This window comes from Rattus norvegicus, chromosome 5 (assembly GCF_036323735.1).
Source record: "Rattus norvegicus strain BN/NHsdMcwi chromosome 5, GRCr8, whole genome shotgun sequence".
Classification (NCBI taxonomy): domain Eukaryota; kingdom Metazoa; phylum Chordata; class Mammalia; order Rodentia; family Muridae; genus Rattus; species Rattus norvegicus.
The window spans coordinates 35,473,181-35,480,323 of record NC_086023.1 but is presented as its reverse complement, the minus strand read 5'-3'; the positions used below and the strand labels follow the sequence as shown (position 1 = coordinate 35,480,323).

Below are 7,143 nucleotides of genomic sequence, written 5' to 3'. Positions count from 1 at the left end.
AGTATGGGCCAGATGTTTTGACTGTGGGATGATAATCCCATTCCTCACTTGATGCCCTGTCTTTCTGCTGGAGGTGGGCTCTGCAAGTTCCTTCTCCCACATCTAAGGTCTCTCCTGAGTCTTCAGAGTCTCTCTCCTCCCAGGTCTCTCGTACATTCTGGAGGATTCTGCCACTTCCTGCCTCCTGAGGTTGCTTGTTTCCATTCTTTCTGCTGACCCTCAGGGCTTCATTCTTTTCCCACACTCAATACCTGATCATGTTCTCCTCTTCCCCTCCTTGTCCCTGTTCCCACCTAAAACCCTTGTTCCCTCTCCTCTACTGTGATTTCTTTCTTCTGCCCCCCAATTTGGATGGAGGTTTCCTCACTTGAGTCCTTCAGCTTGTTAACCTTTTTGAGTTCTATGGATTATATACTGATTATTATAACAAGTAAACTCAAGGCAGATATGTGTTGAGAGAAAATACATAGAAAAGGTTCTCCATAGAAATAAAATTCATAAGAAAATAAAAGTTTCTAAAAGATAATGCTTTAGAATGATGTAGAACTAAGAAGCCAGCTAAGCAGTTACAGGTACTTGTTACATAATTGTGACAGCTTGGATTTGATCCCAGAAATTCATAAGAGAAGGAAAGAGTGGACTAACCAAAATTGTCCTCTGACTTTTACATGTGTACTATGGCACACATGAATGAGTGCTCAAACACAGTCTCTCTCTCTCTCTCTCTCTCTCTCTCTATATATATATATATATATATATATATGAAAATAGCAAATAAATTAATAAAGATAATGAAACATAATTCATAATCTAAAAAGATTGAAATCAAATTGTTGTAGACTATCCAGCAATGGAAAACTGTCACTTAACAGAGGTATACCAATACACAAAAGTTGAACAGGGGTTGGGGATTTAGCTCAGTGGTAGAGTGCTTGCCTAGCAAGCGCAAGGCCTTGGGTTCGGTCCCCAGCTCCGAAAAAAAGATAAAAGAAAAAAAAAGTTGAACAGACTAAAACAAGTTGAATCAATACCTAATTACTACTTGAGCCTTTAAAAAACTACTTGCTTAATAATTTGCAGGCAGTATCACCCAAAGTATAAAACATACCATCCATTAGAAAACTACTTCCAGTTCACTTTTGCTTTATTCAGTCAATAACTCATTGGATCTACATGAATCCAACAGTATGTTAAGGATTAAGTTGCAATGGGGAATGATACATAAACAAATTTCCCTACACAAATTCAAAGGGAAACACAAACTTTAATAAAATATCATCCTATTTATGTTAATAGCTGAACTAAGTTTTAGAAGATTCTATTGCAGAGATAGAGGCAATTGTCCTTAAAAATCACATCGTTTTTAATAAAGAATTAAAATAATAAAGAGATTTCATTGGCTAGGTTATATCTGAGTCTGGAATTGTGGGATAAGTAAATATTTTTAAGGACAAAGCAACATAAGAGAGGCAGACAATGAAATAGCGTCTATAAGATTTTGGACTAGCCAAAGGTTCTATAATATATTGGAAACTATATAAGAAGCAGATAAAAAAAATTGTGGGTAACAACACATTAAAGTTGGATTTTAAGTAATCAAGATCCTAAGAAATGGAATTTTGATTTTAATATACAACATTAGAGAATCATAAAGACACATTGTCATCATACTCTTTAGACTGACAAACTGGCCTACAACCGAGATAGTTCTGAAAGGCATCAGGCCAGATATACAAAGATTCGTGGCACACTAACTAATAGTGAAAGAACATGTGGCTTTCTTTTTGTTAATAAGGTGCAAGAGGTACAAGAAACTTGTTATTAATGAACTACTAAAATCTGTAAGTTGCCTAAAGAAGATCTAAGTCTCTCTCTAATGAAATCCTTTCTCATTTATGACTGTTTCCTGTCATCTCTGTCTCTGTCCTGCAGAAAGGAGTGACACCAGGACGTTCTTCTCAAAGCAGTTTTTTCAGGAACCTTTCTTTCTGCATACAAGCAGCAATCTCTCTTTTCTTCCCTTCATTCTCCCTCCCAGCCCCCTAGCACACTCCCTTATAACCTTCCTCAACTCCGCCTCCTCAGTCCAGACTGCATAATCTCAGTTCATAGGTCCACGTCACATGGCCTGATCTTGTGTCATGGTGCGCCTGCGCAGCTCTCACAATGGACGTGGCTAGTTTCAGGTGTGTGAGGAAGTCAGGTGCTAGACATGAGACTTAGCTGCAGTCCTGGGCACCATCTTGGGACTGCCACCACACCCACTCCCCACAGTTTCCATAGATGATAATAAATGTTTTATAGCCAATGTCTCAGAAATTATAAGAGATCCTAGATATACTCATTTAATTCTGAAGAATATTCAATTGTTGCTTGATATATGTTTTCTAGCCTCAATGGTCAGTGACAATCCAGTGTGCAAAGATTATTAGTGACACCTCTTCTAACTATCCAGTTCCTCCAATTTTGAAAATGTGACATTAGTAATAACTCTGATATCCTCATGAACTGCATACTCTTTGTGTTTTGCAGACTTTTATTTTTATCATCATCACTCTCATTGTAATGTTAGAATGGTTATAATACAATGTCCTTCACTGCAGATAAATTGACATCATCAATAATACTTTCATTCATTTCACATTGGCCTCAATATATTTCTTTTCTCGTGTATAAAATGTAAATGCATTCTCCAAGATTTATGATCTTTTATATTCTACTTATACTGTTACTGTCCTTTTATAATACTCTAAATTTCCCTGACATTGCTTTCTGGAAAATGTAAGAATAACCACAGAGATTTGATTCTGTTTACAAGGTTATTAGTGGAATTTTATAGACTAAAGTCAAGGATAAACAGGAAACCAGACAGTAAAATGATTGAAAACTGGTTGACTAAATCTTCTTTTAAACTTTTTGTTGAGTCTTTGCGAATTGCATATAACATACCCCAATCCTACTCATCACCCATCCCTTCATATCTTCCCTCTGCCCTTGCAATCTCTCCTGTAAAAGCTAATAAAATATAAAATAAAATAACCAATATTTTGTAGAAGCTCTAGAGTGTTACAATTTGTCCCACAGTATGCCCATTAGTTCACAAATCTTCACTTACAGGTTATTGTAATGATTCATTGGTCTGGGTCTAGATTAAGGCTTCAGGTTGCTGCTACACCACCAATACTGGTACTCACCAAGACTCCTCTTGGATAGTTGTTGTTGCCCTGTGTCATGGAGGTTGCAGAACGCCTGTTTGCCTACTCTAGCAGTTCACAAATGGAGTCAATGTGGGGTGAACCAAATCAAAGCCCTGCATCTTCCCCTAGAATGTTTGTTTCTGAGCTTGTCAGTCTGTCAGCTCTCCCACACCACAATGGTGGGTTACCTCGATATCTCACACATTGGTGCAGCCTACAAGGGGTGGGCCAACTTTCCTGTCCTCACATCCTATAGGCTGGATTGCCTGAATCTCAGCCACCAGGGCCAGCACTACTGTGGTGCCCAGGCAAGTTACAAGGTCTCCTCTCCTGAGTACAATAACTAGTGAGGGGCAGGCCCAGCTATATTATTCTAGTGGCTCTAGGTCTACCTCTCTCTTCTGCCCCAATTAGCAAGGGCAAGTTGGGAGTGAATCTTTCCCTCACCCACCACATTGAAAGGCAGATAAGTGGCAGGGCCAGCTCTCCTATGCTCAACAACTTAGGGCAGCTCAACCATGCTTGTGGCACACTGTGCTGCAAAAGCAAAGTATGGGGCCTATTCTCCAGAGTAGTGCAACAGGTAAGGGGCAGGGTCAGCTCTGTAAATCCCTCAGACATCAACATGACCTTAGGCAGCAGTCCAAACAAGGGATGTCCACATGGCCTTTGAAAGCAACAGACCCCATTGTTTCAAGGTCACATGCCCAGATATGGCCTTCAGAGCTATGACCAAGGACCTCACAAGGCCTCAGGTGACATTGCTTGCTACTTATATCATGCTGTTCCTCAGAATCTCCAATTCTGCATCTCTTTATTGTGTACTCATTATTCTTCTCTCTCTTTTCCAACTCTCCTGTATTTGCTTGCCCATCTTAGTGGAGCCTGGGGCTTCTGGGTATCTGGGATTATCTTAAGTGTATTATGCCTTGTCCATTTCTTGTGGGGACTGATTGGAATCATCTCAGCTATGCTCTACCCACTGGGCTGTGTGGCACATGGTGGTGGTGGTTCAACCAAATCTTAAAATAGGAAATACTCAGAGTACTTGGTTGGAGCCTATAGTTGGTAAACATATATATATAATATTTCTAATACTTTGGTCTCAGCACTCTGTTGTCAGTGACAAGTAGATATTTGTGAAATCAAGGTCAGCCTGGTCCACATGGCAAATTCCAGGATAGCTAGGGCCAGCTACATAGTAAGATCACGTCTCAATAAATAAATGAATAAATAAGTAAATAAATAAATAAATAATGAAAAATACATTCAACCTAAGGTCTTATGAGTTTTAAATGTTAATTTAAAGCTATAAATGCTTAGAAATATTGGGACAAATGTAGATAGTTAAATTAATATCTTTTTTGAAGCTGGAATGATTCCTAACTGGGTAAGAGTACTTTTTGCTCCTGCAATTACCCATCACTGTATCATTGTTTGCTATCATCCATAGCCCCATGTTGAGAAGTTCCGATGACCTTTTCACCAGTGTGCTGAGACAAAATATGAAATAAATAAATATTTTTATTGTTTTGCTTTAATGAGTTTAACTTTCTCTTTAAATAAGACAATTGGGGAAGGGGATCAAGCTTGAAAAACAATAACGCTTATTTTGTCAAGATAGCAACCAAAATCAAACTACAAGTTATTTTATCCAAATTAAAAATCATTAAAGAATAAAGCATAATATTAGAGAGAGGAAACACATCAAACACAAGATACAGAATGTCTAAACATCTTGAAATTATAATTTAAGGATAAAAGTTGAAAAATTATGCTGTTTTAGATTACGTGCACCTTTTTCCTGTTTCTCCCAAATAGAATCAGAGTTTATGATTTAATCACACCTCAAAGCTTTTCTCTCAGTACAAAGTAACCACTAAATGCACACACAAAATACTTATTTGTTATTTCCCTGGTTTATCCAATGTGCAATGCACACGACTCAATTGACTACAATTTGGGGTGAGTGTATACAAACTGAAAAACCACAACTCCAAGTTTCAAAATTTTCTCTGAAACCATAGGACACACAGGTCATTTTTACTTCTCAAGAGGATGTCACATCATCATTAAATCATCACATTTCCTTAGAACGACAAGAATTGTCAGTTGGCAATCTGAATGTACTTGAAATATAACTTTCAAAGTACTTCATTTCTTAGTGACTGAGTAAAGTCATTATAATTGTTTGCATTCTTCAAGTCTTCAGTACCTAACAATCTGCCAAACTTAAAAAGCCTAAGTTATTAAATGGTGTAACATCCTAAAAGTAGCCAATTACTTCAGTATAAGCCATTCCTAGACCAAAGTCTGAAGAATGACCAAAATCAAATCTTTATTTTTTATAACAGTATAAATATGATCCAAATGTGTCCATCATTAGTTTCTCCAAAATAAACATGCTATAAATAAGCAAGCTACCACTGCTCACTGATATGTATGAACTCTCTAGATGTCTCATTGGGCTTAATTATAGACCACTATACAGTAATAGCTTTCTAGTATCAAGTGTAGCCTGATGTTAAGCCACTTTAGCCCTTGCACATACATGATGCACTTCTGTCTGACAATGGAGAAAAAATTGCAGCATTACACTGTTAAGCTAAGTTGCATCCATCCTTTTAAGTGGTGTAAATATCAATGTTATCATCCTTTTTGTCAGACTTCACATTTTCAACTTTTGGTACACTGGCAGTCTTTGAATATACCACCTCAATATTTTCATCTTTGTCTTCTTCCTCACCAACAGATGGTTCTTCCTCCACTTCCTTCAACCATTTAATAAATGGTTCTGCTTTGACACAAATCTCTTTGGCAAGTTCTTTTGAGACATATTTCTTAGAGGCCTTTTCTGACCAGCTGATAATGACCTCTTCTTCTAAAAGGTTTGTGTCATACATCTCCTTCAAGATATGTGAAATCTTGGACATCAGCTGAGCTTGATGCATGGCTACCACACATTCCAAACCATGAAGAAGGTACTGCTGGGCCTTTTTGTTGTTTAACAAAACTTAACAAAATCAGACAGGATGTTAAAACACCCTCCTACAGTTCTTTCCAAATCATCTCTAGGTGTCAGTCCTTTTGCATGGTCACCGATTTCATCCATTCTGCGCCTTTGAGCTTCCTCTGTTATTCCTCCCCCCCCAATCATCACCTTCCTCTTCTTCCACAGTATGTGGTGGTGGACATGGTGGTGTCTCACTGGTGGATACAGAGCCATTTTCCTTTTTCTTATCCTTTCTATTTTCCTTTCCTTTCCTTCCTTTCCCATACCAATGTCACTATTCTTAGGTGGGATTTTGAGAATGAATGTACAGGGTTTATGATGTATGTCAAGCATGCCTCAGTACCCACAGGCTTTACAAGAACTACCTATTGTTTGCTTCTTTGGATTGACATGCAGATATGTTTCAGGGTTCTCACACTCAGGACAGAGAACAATTTTTTTTAATGAATCCATCTAACATGCCTTGCAGCTTATTCGCCTCATGAGATCCATTGACAATGTAACAGTCATGGTTAACATCAAACTGGGTGTGGCTCCCAGCTCACAACCAAAATATTTGGTGTGATATGTTGAAGGCCAATTAAGTGCCTTTGCAATGTCAACCAGGTTGACTGCAGCTGTCTTGATTCCATCTCCATTGCCCTCAACGTTAGCAGTCAAACTGGGCATCTTGTAGCGATAGAACTGGTCTGACATGGTGCGATTGACTTTGACAGACATTTTGTCTTATTAGTGACTTTATCAATAAGATGAACAGATATTTCATTGCAAGTTTTTGGTATCTTCTATCTGGAGAAGAAAGGATGAAATAAACGACTGCAAGAATTTTTGGCCTCTGACATGAAAATATTTTCTCCACTGAGGCTGTAAGTTTCTTGCCTGTATGCTATGTTTCTCCAATATGGGTACCAATGACTGAACAACAGCTCATTT

The 7,143-nt window shown here is 38.1% G+C and overlaps 1 pseudogene; it reads right to left on the bottom strand.

Moving 5' to 3' along the window:
• Window positions 1–5,821: 5,821 nt before the first annotated feature.
• Window positions 5,822–6,930, bottom strand: Eif5-ps9 (eukaryotic translation initiation factor 5, pseudogene 9; annotated as a pseudogene).
• Window positions 6,931–7,143: the final 213 nt, after the last annotated feature.